Here is a 24,843-nt window from a genome sequence, read left to right as displayed (position 1 = left end):
CAGGGCAGATAGATCTTGACCTGATGAACAATTTTACCCCCATGTCAGATTTGCTCTTAATGCTTTGGTTTTTGAGTTATAAGCTAAAAACTGCATTTTACCCCTATGTTCTATTTTTAGCCGTGGCGGCCATCTTGGTTGGTTGACCAGGTCACGCCACACATTTTTAAAACTAGATACCCCAATGATGATTGTGGCCAAGTTTGGTTAAATTTGGCCCAGTAGTTTCAGAGGAGAAGATTTTTGTAAAAGTTTACGGACGACAGACGCAGGACGACGGACGACGGACGCAAAGTGATGAGAAAAGCTCACTTGACCTTTCAGGTCAGGTGAGCTAAAAAGGCAACCTCAGACAAGGTTCCTGATTTACGACAGTCACATTAACATGTGGTTTGGTTACATGTTCTCAAGTTAAAGCATAACTGAAACTAACTCCTGTTTAATTTTGAATTCAAAAAATAACTTTTGACACTCCATTTGAATCACTGGTGCAGTTCATATACGACTGATACTTTCCTTCATGGTTTGTCCCACATTGACGAAAATTGCAGCAGATTTTGAAAACATAAATTCAATTGATTTTCAGCTGTTAATTTGTTATCTCCTACTTTCCTGAATCAAAAAGTAACTCAAAAGAAACCAAGAAACCTACTGATTTCAGAATATAATGCATTACTATGCAAAAATACGAGGAGGAACACAAAGCTCGTTAACTGAACATGGCCATTTTCACGACTCCACGATACCTGAAGGCATCGTTTCGGCCTCCCACCAGCGATGCCTTGAGGCATCTTTCGGCGCATGAGTGGCAATGCCTCAAGGCAATGTTCGCCTGGAAAGGATTAAAGACTTAAAATTGCCAGGTTGGGATAGGGAAATATAAAAAAAAAGGGAAAATGGGGAAGTTATCTTTAAGCAACCCATTAATGGGAAGTGCAAAACTCAATAGGGTTGCAGACTTTCTGTAAAGTTTCATGGATCTGGGTTTAAAACTGTAGTAGTAGTTGATTACACAAAATTTATTTTGTCTTGTAAATTTGGTATAAATTGTCTTGTAAATTTGGTAAAAAATGACAAGTTCAAAAGTCTCGGATAGAAGAAAATAAATGAGGAATGTGTCCATGGACCACTGATGATGCCCCCGCTTGCATTTCATATAAAGTTATAAAGGACATAACTGAAAAACGGTAAAAGTGACGCTACCCAAATTCGTACTTGATCTGAGTTTTGTGGTAATAAGTATTGTGTATAAGTCTCATAACATTTGGTTGAGGCTAACTTAAGTTAGAGAACGGAAACGAAAAATTCAGCAATTTTTATGTTTAAAAAGGGGCATAACTCTAGAACGGTAAATGTGATGCCACCCAATTTCAAACCTGATCTGTATTATGTGGTAATCAGCATTGCGTATAAGTTTCATAACATTTGGTGATGGAAACTAAAGTTAGAGAACTGAAACAAAAAATTCAGCAATTTTTCCATTTGTAAAGGGGCATAACTCTAGGATGGTTATTGTGATGCCTCCAAAATTCCAACTTGATGTGTGTTTTGTGGTAATAAGCATTGTGTATAAGTTTCATAACATTTGGTTGAGGGAAAATAAAGTTAGAGAACGGAAACCAACTTTGGGACGTACATATGTACGGACAAGGGTAAAACTTAATGCCCCCTCTGCTATGGCGGGGGCATAAAAATTCCTCACACAATTCCATAACAGTAGATACACACCTTCAATATGTGTTGATTACACAAAATATGTACAGTCCTTTGTCAATTTACTGAAAAAATAACTAAGTTCCAAAATCTGAAAAAAATAGAAAAACTTCCCCAAACAATTCTATTATAACATTTGCAGTTTTCAATATGTGTGCAAATTTTCTGTGAAGTTTCAATGATAGTTTCAAGGATATATATAGGTTGAAAACTGTAGGAAGAGGAGGCAAATAGGTACCCACTTTTCCATGCCAGCCAACCACCAACATCAAGTTATCAACATACTACATGGCCAGTTATGCACTTCCTGCAATACATCTAAAATCACAAAAGCTGTGGGGACATTCACATTTTTTCAGACCTGGAGAACTCAAGCAATAGACATTTTAAGGGCAAACGATACAGTTACAGAGGAGGTTATGACATCGCTAACGTAAAATGTTATTTTTCACAACGTCAAACTGTGACATATCGAGAAAAGATGCATTTTTTGACTTATTTTTATCATTTAGACTGATTTAACTTGAAAACCAGTTCATGGACCCATCTTTTTAAAAATGACATTAGGCTTGATTATGTATGAAGATTGTTTGTGCAAATTTTTATGAAAAAATCACAGATGAAATTTTTTAAAATAAGATAAATATACAGTCAAAAATGCTGTTTTTTTACTTGAATCATGAAAATATGTTAAAAATGAATTTTTTCCAAAGAATTGTTACACAAACTCAAAACAAACTTATGTAGAGAAGATATTCTAGATGTGTTTACAAGACTCCGCTTGCGTTTATCTTTTGAAACAAAAAAGTTAAGTATGTCTTTCCATTGGATAGAAATGTCCCAGAAACTGAAATGTCCAGTAAATGTCTAAAATTTCGACCCCATTTATCTCTAAAAGTAGAACATGAAGGTATATTTTTTATTACATATTTGAATTGACTTGGTGAAAAATAGCTTGGATGCAAACTTTCGTCGAAAATTCACCATGGGATCAAAACTGTATTGTATGCCCTTAAGTCGAATATACATGTAGTTGAATTCCAATTTTTGTTAATACATGTATTTTTCTTTTTTCAATGCATTGAGTACCGTTATAATCTAGTGTTCATGCTAAAGCTGTTACTTAACTCTAAGGTTTTAAAATATAACAATAACTAATCTAAGTTGTAGGCCAAAGGTGAACTAGACACGTCAGTATGACATTTTATGGTAAAGCTGTTACTTGACTCAAAGGTACTTTTGAAAAAAATAATCAAAAAATGAAGACCATAGCCAAAGGAGAACTAGATGCGTCGATATGACACAGATGCCTCCAGTAGATTGCAGAATGTAAAATATGCAAAAAAGCAATAATTATGTAAAGAGGAGGCAACCAAGTGGAAGCGTAAAGTCAACTTGTTCTTCATAATCAGAAACACATATACTAACAAGAATGTGTCCATAGTACAGGGATGCCCCACTCGCACTTTCATTTTCTATGTTCAGTGGACGTCAAAACTCTAATTTAGCATTAAAATTAGAAAGATCATATCATAGGGAACATGTGTACTAATTTTCAGATTGGACTTCAACTTCATCTAAAACTACCTTGACCAAAAACTTTAACCTGACTTGACCAAAAACTTTAACCTGAAGCAGGACAGATGGATGGACGAACGAACGAACGGACACACAGACTGAAAAACATAATGCCCCTCTACTATCGTAGGTGGGGCATAAAAATCATCTCAATATCTGCAATAATACCAAACTGTACAGAAAAGTACAATTTTCATGAAATTTTAAGAAGTTGAAGGCCTGTAAAAGTGTGCAAAGAAGGTCAACCATAACAACATGCTTTTTTGATTTATAAGTCATGATTATACAACAACATAAAACTAACAAGTTAGTCTTCCATAAGATATATTTCACCTGATAAAGGCATTCATTACAGTCAGTACATACTTCATCAAGACAAAGGACACAAAATACCTTAATATCAGGGTGAAAATATTTCATTTCCTTAAAAATAATTTGTTCAAAATTCCAATGCAAATTATGGATAAATCTTCATAACCTATAAATCATGGCCATGAAAAACCTTTTTAGGCAGTTCAAAATTCAAGAAAAAGATATAAACCACTGCCTCTTCTAAAACGCCTGTATCAGTAACCTATCCAAATGCCTTTTGTCAACAACAGCTACTCCCTATTCTCATTAAACTTTTTCAATCTGCTCATATTCTAAAGCAATTAGCTAGCCCTGAATTTATTTTCAATTTTTTTATTGCATTTTAAGAATTACTTATAGATATGGTGAATGTGCAATGTTTGTCATAAAATCTGAATTTGGCCAAGGATCAGTTTAATCAAGTTTTTGCTGTTGATTTACCCCTTTTAGTTTCATAACAGGGTAAATGGTCATAAAGTTTAAAGAATACTCTCTATTAATGATGCATGCCAGGTTTCTTTTTAAGAAGTTTTACAATGAATGACAGACAAAAGAGGATTGATTCAAAGTGATGGCTATAGCATTATGAACTTAAATTGGCCCTACGGGCCAGGTGACCTTAAAACAATATAGAAAACTAATGCTTTTTTGATGTTTATGAAGAGTTGTGCAAATGGACTTGACCATGTACAAGCTTCTTGGAACCATGGCAAATTAATTGATCAAAAACTTGATGTGCAACAGTTTACTTCCTTAGAAAGAATCTACCAATGAATGTTATGTTTTGGTTAGATGGTCTTTTTAAGGGTTCCATTTTCTATATTAAATGAACTATGCCAAAGTCCCGAATTCGCTATAGCAAACCCCAAAAATTGATATAAGAAAAAATGCCATGTCTCTCAAATAACTACAAGCCTTCAGGAAACATGGTCAATAAAAACAATAATATCAGCAAAGACCTACACACAATACACTGACCATACAATAGTAATACAATAGAATGATAACAGTATTAAGTATAACTGTGGTATGTAGATAACTGGATTAAACAATCAGATAATCAATTAAATACCCCTTAAAGGAGACTGTAATACTAGGGCAATGACACCATGACATCTATAGATATAAATAAGTTATCTTTAAATAAATTTAATTATCTTTTATTTTTATTGATTTTTATTGCTTATCAGAAATTTGAGAATTTTACCATCTGCCAGGAATGTTTAGTACCCAAAATAATGCAAAGATTTTCAAAATACCTTTTTTCAGACATGTTTTTTTCAATAGAATGTCAACATACTTTTTTTATTATCAAAATTAGGTATCAGGGACTGTGAAATTGAAAAAAGATACATAGTTTTCTAGGGATAAAGGAGAGGCGGAAGCTACCTAAGGGATATTCAAACTCGTAGGTTGAAGACAAACTGACGACATGGTAGAAAAACCAACAAACAACAGTATACAAAACACACTATAGAAAACTAACGCCTGAGCAACAAGAACCCTACCAAAAACCAGGGGTAATCTCAAGATGTTCCAATATCATTAGCAGATCCTGTTCCACATGCAACTAAGACATTTTCAAAGTAGTTCTTGATATTATTCATTGATCTCTTGCAATGCAATTTATCAGAAATTCCTGCTGTTTCTCACTATTCAACAATGCCTTTGAAAACATTTTAAATACCTGCCTTGGACTCTAAATCTTGTTGAAATATCTTTCAATTTTGATCTTCTGACAACCTACAAAATTCAATTAAAAATATCTACAAATGCAAAGGATTGGTTCTTATCAACCTTATTAACTCAATGTTGCAAATTTTTGAGATAGGGAAATATCAATATTCCATCAAAGTTGGTAACAGTAACTCAACAGTTCTATATCCAAATGCACTATTACTGATAATATTTTGTTCTGAATTTTTTTATAAGATGATTAACTTACACCCTGAGATTGATAATTCGTCAATATCCAGTTTAATGCATCTAAATCTAAATCAAATTTAAACTAAGCTGGGGAGTAGTTGTAGGGTAGAAATAAACAAAAAATATTTATTACTTTAATATACAAACATTTCTTACTTTATAATCAAGTTTTATCACAAGTATGTTGAAAGCAAATAGATGACAAGTATTGTTCTGAAGTTTATCTAAACCAAATTTAAATATAAAAATCAATAGGGATCTTCTAATTCATTACTGTAAACTAGTACTTCTTTCCAGCAAGGGAGATCATTTGCAAAAAATAATTATTTAATAGTTCGATTCATGATTTCAGCAATCAGTCTTGGAAAATGCTCTATACATAAAGCTTGTTTCCATGTTGTAAGATTAACCGTCAGTTGTTATACTAACTCTTGCTACAAAGCAATATAAAGGAGCAAGTGTACAATTTGGTTGTCTATGATTTGTAACAATATTACTAATATGAATGTGATAATACAGACAATGTAATATCCAAGGGGAAACATGCCTTTCTCAGGACTGATGCCTTATAAGCCTAACCAGCACATGTTTAAAATTTGACTCTTCATGTTTATGGTTCAGTACAAAGCATTGTATACAAATATAACATTACCATGCTATCATCATGAATATGCTGCTTTTTTATTATATGCATTTTATATTGGGTGATTGGTGTTCAGCACCTGTCTATCAATTAAACAATAAATCATTTCATTATATATATTTAATTCAACAACTCATATGAACCAACAAACATACATTGTTTTGTTATAAATAAGACTTTGAAGTGTTTCACATTTTTCATGTCAGGGCCTTTTATAGACAACTATACGATACGGATTTTTCTCATTGTTGAAAGTTGTACAGTAGCCTATAATTGCATACATCCACTTCATTGGAACTCTGGTGGATAGTTGTCTCATAATTTCATTAGAATAAACGTTGACTGATGTGGACCTTATGTTTGCAATGCTAATGACTGCAAGACTATGATTATAACCTGACATAACATGTGTACCATGAATAGATATGAAACTTGGGAATACCAGGTATATGAAACAACAATCAAACAACAAAAAAAGAGAAATGACTAATATGGTACTCAAGATTTCAATCAAACTACACCTGTTATATAATTTATTTAATTATAAATGAGACAAAAACCAGGGCGGAAAATGAAACTGAAGTATCACTTTTTTGCCTGTTGCAAAATTGGATATTAGTTCATGCACATCTTTCATTTATCACAAATGTTTTGACTATTTGAGTAAAAATTATTTAAATGAAAATGTATAAGTTCAATTAAAAACAAATTTAAAATTTAAAACTGAAATAACATTCCTTACTCAACAGACAGACAATAAATGTCTGACCCAGAACAAAATTCATTCAGAACTCGGTTTACAAGTTCATCAGATAACAGTTCATACTCGGTGAAACATATAATAACCAAGATCAAGTATTATATTAAAAAATCTTCAGGTTGAGTGCATGAAATCAAACATTATAGGTTATACAATAAAACTTTATGAAAGATGAACTGCTAAATAATCAATCTATTTATGAGCTCTTTAACTGACATACATCTTGAACAATTAGAGTGTCATTTCTGTTGAAGTAGGATCGTCATGCAAAGGATCGACTGTCAAAATAAAAAGGTTACACAGTACATAAATCAGAACAAGGAATTTACTATGTGGCTAACTCAAAGAAAGTTTTATTACCAAGTGAAAGGGAAACAATGTGCATCTAACTGCCATTGGTTCCTTCTAAAAATTGTTTGCCCCTCCTAAATCAGTGTTTGTTTGTTGTTATTATTTTAATGTTTTTTTTATGATTTAGAGAATTTTGTATTGGTGGCAGATCTTTGATAGACTGACTGTTCAATTACTGTAAATTCAGAAATTATTGCAATAATTTAAACTCGCAATTAGAAATTTTTTATATGAATTAAACAGGATTTTTCTCAATATCGCAAAAATTAAAATCGTATTTTAGTCTAAAATGAAAAAATCGCAATAATAAATGCACGCAATAATTTCTGATTTTACAATAGTTTACAATTTTTCTAGAAGCTATGTAAATTAGAGCTTGACGTATACTTGTAAAGACATGAGATTGTAAAGGGTCATGACACAGAATTTTATAAGTTTTTGCATACAATAGACATATGTTAAACTTGAATTAAATATTGAAAAACTAATGCATTTATCTCTTTTATTTTCTAAAATATAACTGAATGAATTCTTCTAAAATAAAAATTTTAAACAATTTTAAGAACTTTTATTCAATAATATTCTAGCAAGTATAACAGTTTAATGGGTTCTTTTTTTGAAATTTCAAATAGTATTCAACGTGCCCAAGTATTTTTTTCTACCATATATCTATGACATAGCCCATTTACTGTTCCTTGACCTAAATAACTCATTGAAAAAGAACTAGAGTACTGCATATGTACACTGCCCAACTAATGAATAAAAAGTCATGTGCCATAAACATTATTGGCATAGCAACCCAACAAAACATATTATTCAGAACTCACTATTTTTCAAAAAGAAGGAAAAAGTGGCTGCATTATATGACAAGCACACATTAGCCAAGACAACAGAAATGTTGAAATCAATTCAAAGCAATCACTACTAAATATCTGAAACAAAAAGACTAGATTCTCCAATAAAAAAAAACTAGAACCCCAACTTTAACCTATGGTCATATATATTCAACTTTTCACAGGATCTGTGTTAACTGAACTCTAAATTAGGTCAAAATAAATTGCTGCTTCTCTACTGAAACAGAAAGAATTCCAGAATGTAGTATAAGATAAATTTACCTAGGGGCCTTCTATTTCTTTCTGTTGTAGTATCAGAATATTCTTTACATCTGAAAATAATATCAATTTTCTTATTAAACAGAGAAAATTAAGATTTTTTTTAAAGATAAGTCTTGACTTCTAAAACAATTTAATCATTATCTATATTTTATGGTTATGAAGGTACATACAAAGTTTAAGTAGTTATGAAATCTTTTTGTTGATAGGCCATTTTTATTAACATTTTTATAGCTGCAAATATTATTTGATCTATAAACAAAATATCAACACAATCTACAAGTTGCTCAGAGACAAGTTACATTCATAGTAAAGTATTACGTCATCACCACTGTGCTCCCACAACTTTCAAAAGTTTTGCACCTGATTTACAAAATGTAATAACAACAGAAGTCTGTACTTGTAAGCATAAATATTTTTTTCAAAATCTTATTCCTGGTTTAACAAATGACTCATAATATAATTTTGTTTTAATTGTTCAAAATATTTTAAGATAATTCTGAAGTAAATCAATTATCAGTCCCCCAAAAAATATTTCTACATATTTTCCATTAGCTCCTGTTTAAATATATGACCATCCCGAGCAGCCAAAACTGGATGGACTATTGGCACCAAAGTCACAGTAGGAACTGCTCTATCATATTTGTTTGTAATTGTTTGACAGGTTACAGAGAAGATTTCTGCATCATACCTTTCCCATATATAATTGCTCTGTAAAACTTGTCCTTCTATTAGTAATCATATTTGTTTACCTGTCCTCTATAATAACATTAACAATACCAATTTTAATGCACCAGATTCGCAATTGGACATTAAATGTCTCTTCAGTGATGCTCGAGTCCAAAATATTTGAAAATCCAAAACGTAGAAGAGCTGATTAAACCAAAAGAGAACAAAAGTTTAGCCAAATACATTCTAGGAATCAGGGCTTTGCATGAGGGAGATATATTCCTTAGTTTAAAATGATTTCCAAAATTTTACAACAGCAAATTTCAATCAAACAATATTAGTATTTTCATGCCAGCAACAAAGTACTGACAACTGGGTTGGTGATACCCTCTATAAGTAATCATATTCGTTTGCCTGTCTTCTATAAGTAATCATATTTGTTGGCCTGTCTTCTATAAGTAATCATATTTGTTGGCCTGTCCTCTATAAGTAATCATATTTGTTGGCCTGTCCTCTATAAGTAATCATATTTGTTGGCCTGTCCTCTATAAGTAATCATATTTGTTGGTCTGTCTTCTATAAGTAATCATATTTGTTGGCCTGTCTTCTATAAGTAATCATATTTGTTGGCCTGTCTTCTATAAGTAATCATATTTGTTGGCCTGTCCTCTACAAGTAATCATATTTGTTGGCCTGTCTTCTATAAGTAATCAAATTTGTTGGCCTGTCTTCTATAAGTAATCATATTTGTTGGCCTGTCCTCTACAAGTAATCATATGTGTTGGCCTGTCTTCTATAAGTAATCATATTTGTTGGCCTGTCTTCTATAAGTAATCATATTTGTTGACCTGGCAGCATCATAGATAAGTATGATACCAGATATTATTCAATAAACTTTAAAGGTATACAAAGTGAAATTTTACAACAGATGAATGGTTCCAAGCAGTATTGCTTAAAGATTTTCATGGAAAAAACAAAGTGTCAAATAGCAAAATCTTTACCATATCATTAAACTTTTTGTGGTCATGTGAAGAAAAACATTCTACAACTTGTTCCTGTAAAAATTAAATACTGGCATTGTATTTCAAGCACAGTAAATACCACAAAAAACCCATATTCTTTATTCAGATGTCCATTTCCTGTTATGAAAATACTCAATGATATATTATGTCTGTTTTATGACAAATTTTTATGAGGTTAAAAGATATAAGGTTAAAAACTCTTATCAAAAGATCAAATAGATATACACTAAAACTGGACATGGTCAGTTGCTTGACCAGAAGGTTGGACAAATTGATTTATGTATCAGACACATTAATGTCCATCAGGTTTTATTACCTCTATCTCACCTGGACAGGTAGTTAACTACTTATTTTATGTTTAGTTTATTGACACACCTCTGTTCAACAGATTAGTTCCCTGTGGTCCTGTCATTAAATCATGATAGTACTGACCAACTGTACAAAAAGATACTTTAGAAAACGATTATTGATAACCAATGCAACATTGGCTAAAAAACTGTTAGGTTAAAAAGTATGGAAAACATTTAAGAATTGAATGCTTCTTTTTGTAAATTTATTGGGGTGTAAAAGCATTGACCGAAATAAGTTTTGTATGAAGCGCAAGTGCTTCATTCTAAAAATGTACGCACAGTCTTTTACAACCCTATAAAATTACTAAAAGAAGCATTCAATGCTTATAATTACATTTTTTTTGCTAGGATCATGAAAACATGATTTCTATCAAGTTTTTCTTTTATTTACCTGTGCACTTTATTGTGGAAGCTTGTGTCATCATGAATGTTACATTTCATTTTGAAACGAAGATTAATTTCAGAATGACCCGAGATTGCTGTTAGACAATCAAAATTACATATTATAATGAAACATACATGTAATGTAATTATTGTAGGATGAACAGTACTTTGATTTCTGGCAAATGTTCAACAAGCCTATCCTTGTCTCAAATACAAAATTTCTTAATAAGTCTTTCAATGCAAGGTTTTAAAAAATACCTTATAAAAGTTTTGAAAAAAATTGTTTTAGATTTTTCAATAATAAATTATTTGACAGGTAACAAAAAATTGAGAAAAGTTTGTCCCTAATTGGGATTTGTAACAGAGGCTGCAGGCTTCCTAGTGACTGGGTCATAATTCTACACATAAAATCATTAGAAAGGCGTTGAGGTCGGATGGATATGCTGAAGACATAAACTTAGCTCTGGTACTGAACTAATACCAAAACTCACAGTAAGATTTTCAGATTTAAATCCATTCAATGGCTAATGTTGATACAATATGACTCCCATTGTAATAGTATAATTCTACTGATGTTACTATCCTACTTAGTATCTCCTTTTAATCTACAACAAATTTATACAGATTTCCCTATTAATTATCAGAATGGGTGACCCTAAACCCAATAACTTTTGAAAAATGATTAAACCAACCTTAGTGACCAACCATCAATAATATATGAGTGATCTGATTATTGGTCTCATGCTAACATATAACATTAACATAATTTTTATTATAATCTTTGTCTTATGCTAGAAAAGACTTCAAACAGAAAACAACCAGTGAATATTAGTTCCTTGCCAATAAACCTAATTAAAACAACACTTTACTTGTAAAAAACTTATTTTAGGTTAATGAATTCATATTCCAGGTCTTGACAGTGATATAATTTGGAAGAATTTGTTTCAGAAGATAAATATTTGTACAATTTTATGACCTATAATTACTGAAAACATATCAATTCTACAGGAATCTTGTTTTCTCATATTTTCCAATAATATTTTTGAGGATATTATTTTTTAGGCTTTGAACTCGGATGTTATTTTATATACATTTGACTCTCATTACCACACATTTTTTCTCTCTCAGAACTCTTTTCATCTCAAAGTCATCTTTTCCTTCCTTTTTTACTCCTCATATCTTAAAATTCTAGTTCTCAAGTTATTTTTGTCTGTCCAATCATTTTTTTACTGTCAAAAGTCTGAATTATTTGGTTTGGTCCAGTTAATGAAGTAAAAGATGCTTCTTCTTTGAAACAAACATCCAGTCATATAAAAAACACAAGAGAGCACACACTGAAATGTCTCGGCTGTTTTACTGACCATTGATTTTATGTTGAAAGTCTTAAAGATAAAGGTTTTACTACAAGTATCACATAAACTTAACATTTTTAAAGATCCATGACAATGAGGTCAAGGTCAGATAAATCCTGTCAAACAGACATGTTCAGCTTACTTTACAATTATTCCATACACCAAATATAGTTGACCTACTGCTTAAAGTATTTGAAAAACCGACCAAAACAGAAAAATTTAACACTGACCAATGAACACTGAAAATGAGGTCAAGGTCAGATGATACCTGCCATACTAACATGTACCCCTTACAATCATTCCATACACCACATATAGTTGACCTACTTCTTAAAGCATCTTTGAGAAATGGACCTAATCATGTAACTTTAACCTTTTTTACTGATCCATACAATGAGGTCACGGTCAGGTGAACTGGGTCTAACGGACATGTAGATGTGGCAAGGAGCCTATATACCAAAAAAAGTTTTCCTATTACTCATAATAGGTTAGAAATTCACCTGACAAAAAACTATAATTGTTTTTCAAGCCGTTCCTGAACCATGAAAATGAGGTCAAGGACAATGGACAAATGACAGACGGAAACTTTATAACATAAGGTATCTGCAATCATACAAGGTATGGAGCATTCAGGTCTTCTAACTTCTGAAATATAAAGCTTTATACAAAAAGTTTACATCACTGCCGCCGATGCTGCCACTGTCAGATAGAAATTCTTAGAAGGCCAGACAAAAATCAGAACTTCGCAGATAAAGAGCAATAAAATATGTATGGTCCTGTAAAGATATGATACATACTAATAAACTGTGGACACAGAGATATGTCTCGCTTGTGTGTAATTTTGATATTAAAATGGCAACATGTGTAAACTATGCAAAACATCTAGAGTCTTATATAATTGACTTGTACAATGTACCATTAGGGGTTCCCTCAAACTGTCCTAATCATCTAAACTAAGCAAAAGTTTCAAAGTCAATAGACCATGTCAGAATGAGTGGGCGGGGCCCAATAATCTCCATAGAAATGAGATGTGACAATGCTTAATAAAAAGTATGGGTAATGCTGAAAACGCATAACTAACAGCTCCTGATTCCAATGTCCCAATGCTTCTTTAACTGCATACCAAACATCAATGACATACCATTAATGGTTCCCCGTAGACTGACCTAATCACAAACTTTAAAAAGTTGTTAACACTAATATAGCAACAACTCCAAATTCATGAATTCGTTGAGTGCAAAAGAATGAAAATCTCCACAGGAACACCCTTTTTCAATTAAATCTTAAATAAAAAATTGTTTCAAAACTGAAGTAAATCATTGCTCATCTGAACATACTTTTATATACTGGGCTCATATTCTTTGTAAATCCCCAAAACATCTCTTTGTATTTACTTGCTGTATTTTTTGTCCCTGTTAAACCTAAGTACATGTACTCAAGTCTTCCTATCCTTCAAATTTTTTTTTACCCCTCAATTTACAATGTTAAACAACCTTACTCTGACAATGTATAATTGTTCCACCTAACAGAAGTTCCCATGGAAACTTTGTTTATATAAATAATGCCATAACATCTGTTCCTGTTGGAACACAAATTCTATACCATTTATTCCGTTACAAATACTGTAATATTTGTTCTAGCGGAAATAATATTCTAGAATATTATTCAATTTGGAACTAATATATATTATGAAGGAACTCTTATTTCATAAACTCTAGCATTTGAATCCAGCTCGTCTAATGTGGAACAATATTCTTCAAGTATGAGACTTCAGCTTGAAATAATATGGAAAACCCTTACTCAAGAATGTCAATCCATGAACTTATTTTAATGCTCAACAGGTAAACCACATATCTGATTATAAAATAATTTTATCAAGTCAAATTAAAGTGTACAATACTGTGGATGACACGAGTGGTCACTCTAACTTAAATTTTGTTTATGGCACCTTCAATAATCTTGTCAAAACCACAAATAACAACAATATTACTAATAACCATAATATGAAGAACAATAAGTAGCCAAAGAGGTGGAGTAGTAATTACTGACTTTTTGTATCTTCAAATTTGATATGACCGTAGGGCATGAAATAATGATGAACTACTCACCTTTCAATAATGTTGGTTTCCTTTTTTGTGTATTGGATAAAATTTCATCTTTATATATATTTAATAGGTAGAAAACAAGTTAAATTAGGTGTAAATTGTAATAACAACAAATGGGATGTCTACTTCAATTATGATACAATATATCATCACCGAGGACACATAAGGGGAACACAATTTCACTGAAGGATAATCTATTTGTTCATTCATATAAAAATTGTCGGAGAAAGTGGGTTGACAGCATTACTGTGAGGGACAAACAAGGTTAACTTCAATCATTACAAGGACATGGTCAATTGCTTAAGACTAAATAGTTGGAAGTGGAGGGGGTATTAGATAATCAAATCATCCATGTTCTTGTCAGTGTCAAAAGACAATTTTCAGAAACTAAATGATATTTAGCCATATACCAGTAATGTAGGGAGAAGATTTATTTTGGTAGAATATTTGCTGTAAAATGAAGGTTTTATACAGACCCATACTTCACACTTCACTTATATTGATTAGGTTAAAGTTTCTCTGTCTTATACTGTAGATTCATTTATTTTGGTGGTCAACATACATCATGGATTGAGCAAAAATTGATTTTGTGTATGGTAAATTCTGCACACATTTCTAATTCTTAATTTGTGTTTTGTTGAACACTTAAATTTGCAGTTAACCCTTACCAATTAAAATCCACAAAAATAGTTTCATTTTGACCTTCAGTATAAAATAAGAAGATGTGATATTATTGCCAATGAAACAACTATCTATCAGAGACCAAAAAACATAGATATAAGCAATTATAGGTCACTGTACAACCTTTAACAATGAGCAAAAACCATGCCATATAGTAAGATATTGTATGCTTCACTGCTTCACATAAGTTCATGTCTTAGATCTATATACATTTTGTAAAAGTACCTACATTTCCATCCTATTTACATGCGAGTGAAATTTTTCTTTTATTACTGTTCTAATTCTCAGTTGTGGAGAAAAATAAGTTTTACTATGTTTTTAATTTTTACACAGATACAGATATGGATATCAAGGGCCTTTTTATCATTCTACTATAAATAATTGAAACTGGTCCTTTTTTTCTGTACAAAAAATGATGACAAACATTACTTAAATGTTATAAACCCTGCCACATGTTCATGTGCCCATCCCAAAACAGGAATTTCTTCGGTGGTAGTCTTAAGTCATGGCACATCTTTGATAGTATCTGTTTTATTCCTTCACATCTTTTACACACCCAGTCCCAGGCATGCATAATTACCTTGCATCATTACACACCCAGGCATGCATAATTACTCTGCAGCATGTGGCCAAAATTTATGTTAGTTTTCTGAAGGTCATGGAGTTTAAAAATAAAAAGTATTCTGGTGTCCTCACCAAGAAAACTGATTTCAGCAACTATAAGAAAAGCATGTCAATGTAGGTCATACCCACGTATAAAAGTAAGTGGTATTGAGCCATAAGCTTGGTTGCATATCAAAGAAGTTTCACAGCACCTGTGTGAAAAAGTTACTGTCTACTTTTTACTTGGATCTGACAACTGTCTTGATGAAAAGGTTGCAAAAGTGGATGTTCTTTAAAAAAAGATGCAAAGGCAAAACAGACATGGCAGTACCATAGAGGTAACAACTAGATATCATTGAGATGGGAGCCATCTCTGTGGGCCCCACTGTGAATAATGTGTGGTAAAAAATCTTGTATCTTTATCATTGGACATGGGTTTGTCAACTAAAACCAAACTTTTTGACCTTGACCTTTGACCTAGGAAGTTGTACATAAATTATGACACACCCTCTGGTATTGGTTTATATACATATCAAGTATAAACTTTGAAATCATAACGGTTCTCAAGATATAGAGCGGACACGATCTTTACCATAGGACATGGAGTTGTCAAATAAAACCAAAGTTTTTGACCTTGACCTTTGACCTAGGAAGTTGTACATATATTATGACACACCCTCTGGTGTTGGTTTATATACATATCAAGTATAAACTTTGAAATCATAACGGTTCTCAAGATATAGAGCGGACATGATCTTTACCATAGGACATGGGGTTGTCAACTAAAACCAAAGTTTTTGACCTTGACCTTTGACCTAGGAAGTTGTACATACATTATGACACCCCCTCTGGTGTTGGTTAATATACATGTCAAGTATAAACTTTGAAATCATAACAGTTCTCTAGATATAGAGCAGACACAATTTGTTTCGTACGGATGGACGGACGGACGAACGGACGGACAGACTGATCACTATTGGGCGTCCGCCATTCGGCGGGGCTCTAATAAGTAGTCGATCTATAAACAATCTACTGACTATAAAACCAAGCCATATGAACAAATATCTGTCAAACTTGATACTCACTGGTTATACATATTCCAACATTTCTTCTGTTGTTTTACTTTTGCAAAACTCAGCTCTTTAATCTACAATAACAAAAAGTAATTTTCAAATTGTTGGTCATATGGAGATCTTTTTGTATCATACATATATATATCTCTAACCACAAACTACATAGAACTATCATCCGACTTTCAGGGAAGTTCTAACTTCTAATACTGGCTATTAATCCGCTTATTCCATATATTTCTATTGCTTCATCTCATGTTCAGATATCCTAAAAGATAGTTTCAGTCCACCACATGTAAATGAGCATGCTCCAAGTCAAGAAGCCATTTTTTGTTCATTTTTATTAGTGCTTTAAATTTGATGTTTATTGTAGATATTTGGTAAAGTTATCTTTTTTGTGTCAAGAATTAAATTTATAAATTACAAGATATGGAAGTGCCCAAAAGGTGACCAAATTGGTCCATCTCTAAATATAACTCTTGCATCTGTCAACAACTCATTACAACATATCCTTTCTTTTTCATTCTGTTACATGAGAAGATGTGGTAAAACACTTTTTGGTCCTGAATATAAATTCCTTTATATTAAGATGAAAAGAGTTTCAAGTTGATGGATAAACGTATGAGAAAGTGAAATAGAATGATTTGTGTCAAGCTTTTCTAATAAAGCATTAACATTTTCAACTCATATAGGCCAAATAGATATGACTAAGTTTTATTGATTTCAACCACATTTAGGCAGGGTTCAACAAGGCTTTACCCAAAAAGATATTTTTCTGCAAGATGTATTTTACAAAGATGTTTACATGTATGTGCATAAAATATTCTATGGGGTAAAGCCTCGGCTCATATCTTTTTTTATTCCAAAACTATGTGTAAAATGGCCATTTTAGGTCAAATATGTCAATTTTAACATGTTTATAAATGATATCATAGTGATTATATAAGTGACCTTTCTGCACTTAAATGTCAAGATTATATCAACTTGTTCATTTATCAGTAAAGTTTGCATAATCTTGATAGGCTTGAATAATTTTCTTATTTTTTTGGTAATTTCAGTGGCTTTTATCATACCCCCTCCTTTGATGCACCTATATGTCAATTTCCAAAAAAAAAAGTTCTATTTCCTATTTGGTTATTGTTTTAAGAGGAATACATTTTGTTAATAGCCATTTAATACTAGTTTTAAATTTTAGGCTAGAAATAGGGGCCATATTAGGACCTTATAAAACCATGGAAGTAAATTGAAAAAAGTCAATATAATACTTTCGTGATCAAACCTCTATTAGCATTTTGTAAAGACTTTTAAAGACAATTTACAACTTGAAATAAGGTATTTTTTAAATTTGTTTATTGTTAAGATGTTATGTTGACCCTCAGATGTCTTCCTTATTGTTTTTATATGGTTGGGTCAGTCTCATTGATGCTAAATTCACATCTGTTCTTTATTTTCAGCTTGAAAGTTTATCAATGATTCAATCAATGCTAGTTCTAGGCACAACATTATAAATGTAGATTGTACCTTTCTACAGGTTTTAGAACTGATTCAATCAATGCTAGTTCTTGGCACAACATTATAAATGTAGATTGTACCTTTCTACAGGTTCTTAGAACTGATTCAATCAATGCTAGTTCTAGGCACAACATTATAAATGTAGATTGTACCTTTCTACAGGTTTTAGAACTGATTCAATCAATGCTAGTTCTAGGCACAACATTATAAATGTAGATTGTACCTTTCTACAGGTTTTATAACTGATTCAATCAATGCTAGTTCTAGGCACAACATTATAAATGTAGATTGTACCTTTCTACAGGTTTTAGAACTGATTCAATCAATGCTAGTTCTCGGCACAACATTATAAATGCAGATTGTACCTTTCTTCAGGTTTTAGAACTGATTCAATCAATGCTAGTTCTAGGCACAACATTATAAATGCAGATTGTACCTTTCTACAGGTTTTAGAACTGATTCAATCAATGCTAGTTCTAGGCACAACATTATAAATGCAGACTGTACCTTTTTACAGGTTTTAGAACTGATTCAATCAATGCTAGTTCTAGGCACAACATTATAAATGTAGATTGTACCTTTCTACAGGTTTTAGAACTGTGTGGAGTGTGACTTTAGAATCATTAATGACAATTGTATGACTCTATAGAATTTCCATGTCTTCTGACATATATATTTTAAAAGATTTAAAGAACTTTCATAAAGAAATTTGATAAATAAAATCCATTTTTGGAGTTAGGTGCCTCAGTACTGATTTTCATTGTATCTTCATTTATATACAAGTGTGTTATTCCACTTATCAATTAAAGGACAGAGGGAACCAAATTGAGACCAGAAAATTAGTTTAACTCTGCATGGACCTTATCTGTGCATGGTTGTCTTTTGTTATACCTTTTTTTTTTTTTTTAGTTTCAAATTTTTGATTGCAGATCTCCGATAATTTCTAATGTTTATTCACAACTGTTTGTCTTATGTCAATTGTAAATGATCTGACATTTTTTTATACCTGCAGAAAAATATCTATTGTTGACCACTAGATGTTTTTAAGTTGTCTATCTTGTTGGGTTGCTGTCTCATATAACCCTCATCTCCTTTTATTCTCTCTGAGCTTCCTCCAACAATAAAGTCTGGGTGCCATGATATAGTCAGTAGTACTGAAACTGTTGCTTATACCACCACCAGCAATCAATCAATCAATTAGTACTGAAACTGTTGCTTATACCACCACCAGCAATCAATCAATCAATAAGTACTGAAACTGTTGCTTATACCACCACCAGCAATCAATCAATCAATTAGTACTGAAACTGTTGCTTATACCACCACCAGCAATCAATCAATCAATTAGTACTGAAACTGTTGCTTATACCACCACCAGCAATCAATCAATCAATCATTTTATGCATACCTTTCATAATTTGGGGATTGTAATGGTCTTTTTAAAGGTTTGTTGGACTGTGGCATTTAAATTACTATTGTCTCAATGACGTCAACATCATATTTGTTCTTCTTTATTATTCAGTATCGACTATCAATTTGTTTGAACTTGAAATATAATCTAAAGCTACTATTACACCATGTACACAGACAATATCATTTATCAAAGAAAAATATATTAACCAGATATCTAGAATACATTCTAAGTTTTTAAGATTTAATATCTGATAGGCAATAATTGAAGGCAGTAGAATTGTATCAAATTAGCCATACTGAAAAGTAATATACTTTCATGACAATATAATGGGTGGAGGCTGGTATGCAATCATATCTACTAGAAAATAAAATCTTATTAAATTACTTAGTTCTTAACACTTGCCAAATTGCAAGAATTCTAGTATCATGAAATAATAAGCTGTTAATATATATGTATTAGATACACCTATGAGTAACGCCCGATTTGGTGTATCTAATTTACACCAAGATATTTTTGTCAATGCAGAATGATAGTTTTCAATAATAATTTAGGAGGGGGGTCATTCAGCAATTTTACCATGTTATTGAAAAGCATGATATGAAGGGTATCCACTTTCATTTAACAACATCTTGGTGTAAATGTAGGTTGTTTTTGATATACTGTAAATCCAGAAAATATTGCGATGTTTTTATAAATGCGAATAATGCGACTGGCTGAGATTTGCAATAATACAAACTTGCATTCTGATAGCAGGATACATATATCTATTTTCAGATTTTCCTGAAAAAGCAATAATTAATCTTGCATTTTTGTCCATTCTTCAAAAATCACAAAAATAAATGCACACATTTATTTCTGAATATACAGTAGCTTCAATCTTGTTTCATTCTGCAACTCAACTCCTTGTTATTTTTTTCAGATATTTTTTTCCTGGTATTGTGTGAAATAAAATATGGTATGATTGCCAATGAGACAACTATCCACCATTGACCAATTGGTGAGATTGTAAGTAATTATAGGTCCTATACTATATGCTTGTTGCTTTTATCTTTAATAGTTTATATATTGGTGAATTAACGTAAAAGGAAAAAATAACTTTACCAATAATATATGTAAATCTTTTTAGGAACTTTGTCATTGAGGTGAATAGGTTAAGAGTGTATATTAAAGGTTAAGAGTGTATACTAAAGTGTAGATTAACTAAAAGTCCTTCAAAGGGCTTAAAAACTTAAAGAGAAACTCTTATCAGTATATTATTTATTCCTTTATTATCTGTTACATAATTTTCAATTTAAAGACAGGAAATTTTTCTCAGCATATTGAATTATCACTGAACTGTGTCAATTCAAGAATTCTGTAATTTTAGTGCATGCCAACACTTTAACACTTTTTATTGAAAAGAAAGCCAGAATACAGTTTAGACTATAGTTTATCAAATGGTGAGAAAATTTTAAGTAAAGCAAGGCAGCCTGGAAAAGACTTGGGGAAAATGTTATAGAATTACTAGTTTTAGATTACATGACCATATAAATTGGAATTTCATTATATTTTTCATTCTTTTGGTCCCTAATTTCTGTAGGTCAATAAAGAACAGCACTATGTATCTTTTGAATTAGAAAAGGTTATCATTTACTGGTAACTAATTTCAAATTTATGCAGCACATTCTTCGTCAAGAAATCAGGAAATGCACTAATATATAAGACAAACTATATCTTTTCTGAAATATAGATTTTTTTATTACAAGTTTTTTTGCCAGGGGGGGGGGGATTCTCTCATTGTAGTATGAAATGGATTGATTGTTGGTGTTAACACCTGCCAGGTGACAAATATATCATGGATATTTGAAATTACATTTCAGAAATGTTTGTTTCTTAATCTAAGGGAAGTAACTCAAAAGATGCTATAGGACTTATTTACTAACAGTCAAGAATTATAAAGAGTAAAATAAAGTTGATATTTATATATTTCATATCAGCATGGTGGAACAAATCTTTAGACTTAATATAATTTTTTCTTGTTTGTATAGTACTTTAATTTCCTAACTGGACACAGCTTCATCTCTTTATAAGAATTAATCAAACAAGGGGATGCAAGCAAACACAACGGACTACGTACATACACACTCTGTCATGTGTTTTGATATTCTGATGTAAATCATAGTCATGATAGTACATTGTATCTAAAGTACAGTACCAAGTAAAAATATCAACATTCTGGTTCACATCATTTTAGTATTTTTTGTTCCTGCTACAGGATAAATAGTTTTGTTTATTTACTGTAAGTTCATAAATTTTAGCTATGTTTTATCATTGCTAAAAATATTAGTGTCATGTATTTAGAACTTCCATTATCTGGAACTCACATTTTAATACCAATTGCATTATTTGAATACTTATTTCTGAAATCACATTGATTTATTTCACATTTTTGTCCATTGATCCATGCTAACAAAAAATGCAATAAGAATTCTCACAATGTTTAAAAGACCTTTCCTAGACTTTTTTTCTTAACCCAATTTTAATTAGTATAGAAATTGTAAATCTCTTCCTCTTATGTGATATATGTTGGTCATTTTTACATTCTATATAGCTAGTCCAAATAATTATTTGGACTAATAAATAGCATGCAAAAATTTCATAATTTTCATTATTTAAAATATCGAATAGGAAAGTTCTGCCAAGCTTGTCAACCACTGAACCAGGATTGAGGATGGTAAAGTTTGACTGCCAGTGGCGTAGCTACCATTGACGCAACGCACACTTGCGTGCACAAACGAAATGGCCCCAAAAAAAATCATAATTAAAAAATCATAGCAGTCAAAAAAAAGAAAGAGTGCGTTTGACTGTCACTTTATATATATAGGTTTTTCAACTTGTCAGAAAGGTTTCCGTGTTTTCTATCAGTTCAGTTTTGTTGTGCGTACATGGGTATATACTATTTTTAGACCATCTACTAAACGAACTACGAGATCGTCTTGTCAGTTCAGAAGAACGTTTTCTTGCCCAGATGCTTCTTCCAAACAATCTGAAAAGTTTGAATCGGGACCATCAAATTCGCATATTTCACGCCTACGAGTCCGATCTTCAATCAAAAGATCAGTTTCTTCTCAAAATTAAAAGGTGGGTTGCGCGATGGGATATTTATCCATCTAAGAAACCAGACCATCTCTGTGCAACATTGAAGATGACGCCGAAAGAACTTTGCCCAAATGTATTCTGTATTCTGAAAATACTTCTCACCATGCCACCCTCAACCTCTACTGCTGAACGCTCTTTCAACGCTCTGAAACGCGTAAAAACGTATCTGAGATCGACCATGGGACAAGAAAGACTTTCTTCACTTGCACTGCTGCACGTTCTTTCTGATTTTGACATTGACACTATTAAAAGAAGTTAACACGTTTAACAATGCTAGGCAAATGAAAATGTTACTCTCCTAAAGGACCTCGGTTGTTAACTTCAGTCTTACATACGGTCTTACATACGAACGTCACATTCATATATCACCAAATTAAAAATTGATTGTTTGAATTGCTTTGTTTTCGTATGTTAACATATATGTCATGAGATGATCCAGTTCACTAGCCCTTTCTTTCTTTGAAGCATAATAAATTGGCGAGCATTGCAAAGTTTTTAGAATTTTTTAGTCAGTTTTAGGTCTTTGATTTGATATACTAGTATAGCAAAACACTCAACTGTGCATACTTCACTTCAGAATTAAACATCTTAGATCGAAAAAAGATTCTTTTTTCTACGCTCGGCAACTTCTGCGTGCAGATCATTATAAGTCTAGCTACGCCACTGACTGCCACAGGGACAAGTGTATAAGATTGATAGTGGAAAAGTACTGACCCTAATTTGTGGAACTTGTGACAGTAAACACATACATATTTATCTAGTATTTAATTTTCAGGCTTACTTAGCTTCTATGTGTAAATTTTATAATGAGCATCTATTGTTGGAAACTTATTTTTATATGACACAAGCAACAACTACATACAATAATTAAAAACCAAACAGGGACAATCTACTGTGCCTTTGGGTTTCTGTGAACAGTAAGTTTTCCCCGACTCGTGCGGTCTCTCGCGTGTTCTACTTTCGCTTTCACAATCACATGTCCTAATCGTCGTTTTTCGACAATTTCCGTAGGCATTTTCCCGCGCTTAACATTACCCACCTTTTTAGCTCACCTGGCCCACAGGACCAAGTGAGCTTTTCTCGTCAATTTAGTGTCCGTCGCCGTATTTACAAATATCTTCTCCTCTAAAACTACTGGACTAAATTCAAGCAAACTTGGCCCAATCATCATTATGGTATCAAACGTGAGGCTACCCAAATTGCACCTATTTTGACAGTTTTTTCACCTACGTTTATTTATGATCTAGACAAAAGTTTCCATTCTGTGTTTATTTTGTAGATATATTATTATTTACTATATAGTTCCACCAATTTAATTTTGAATCCATATTGAATCATAGAAAAATGGGTTTGAACAGACCTCCAAACGACCAATAATTCTGTAATGAGGAGTACCCAAATTGCATCCATGCTTAAATTCACATCCTCAAAAGTCGAATAACAGATATTTTGTTTTATTTCTTTAAATATTTAGAACAATTTGACATTAGTCCATGCTTACTATTCATTTTTTAAGAAATGAATGCTTGTAACATATTTTATTTGCTAATATAATTTTTAAAAGGTGACTTTTTGTGGACGTCGCATGGCGACGTTTCCGTACATTTTACCAGAGACATATAATACAATTGTATTATAATTGTATTATATGTCTCTGATTTTCCTTTTTCCAGTGAACACTTCATCTGTTTATATATACTGTGAATTTTTTGTGTATATTTAAATATATATACCTATGTTGAAAGACGTGCAAAGTGTCAAATCATAAAAATACAAATTGTTTAGTCTCTAGGAAAACTTGTAAGATTTCCTCTGCTATTTTCATTAGATAGGTGTAATTTGGGTACTCGGTGCAATTTGGGTACCGTGACGTTAGCCTTTAAAACTTATGTCCGATGACCCGCCTGCTAACCTACATGTCCGACATGGCTAAAAATAGAACATAAGGATAATATGCAAGTTTTGTCTGTTATCTTGAAAACCAATTGTCCGTTAAGCTGTTAACCATGTTAACATCATAACTGTCAGATGAATTCTTATAGGAGTTATTGTCCTTAGATGACGAATTTTACCATTTTTTTTCATTTTTTGTCTTTGAGGGAGAAGCTT

General features: G+C 31.9%; 1 long non-coding RNA gene across 1 annotated transcript; it reads right to left on the bottom strand.

Moving 5' to 3' along the window:
• Positions 1-8,445: 8,445 nt before the first annotated feature.
• On the bottom strand, positions 8,446-23,736 carry LOC127698466 (uncharacterized). Its single transcript, XR_007980848.1, has 3 exons — positions 23,597-23,736; positions 16,686-16,747; positions 8,446-8,487 (listed from the first exon to the last, which is right to left on the bottom strand). It is a non-coding gene; the product is annotated as an uncharacterized LOC127698466 (long non-coding RNA).
• Between the last annotated feature and the right edge of the window lie 1,107 nt (positions 23,737-24,843).

This window comes from Mytilus californianus, unplaced genomic scaffold (genome assembly GCF_021869535.1).
Source record: "Mytilus californianus isolate M0D057914Y unplaced genomic scaffold, xbMytCali1.0.p SCAF_1, whole genome shotgun sequence".
NCBI lineage: Eukaryota > Metazoa > Mollusca > Bivalvia > Mytilida > Mytilidae > Mytilus > Mytilus californianus.
The sequence above is the reverse complement of the archived record's forward strand: the minus strand, read 5'-3'. Positions and strand labels throughout refer to the sequence as shown.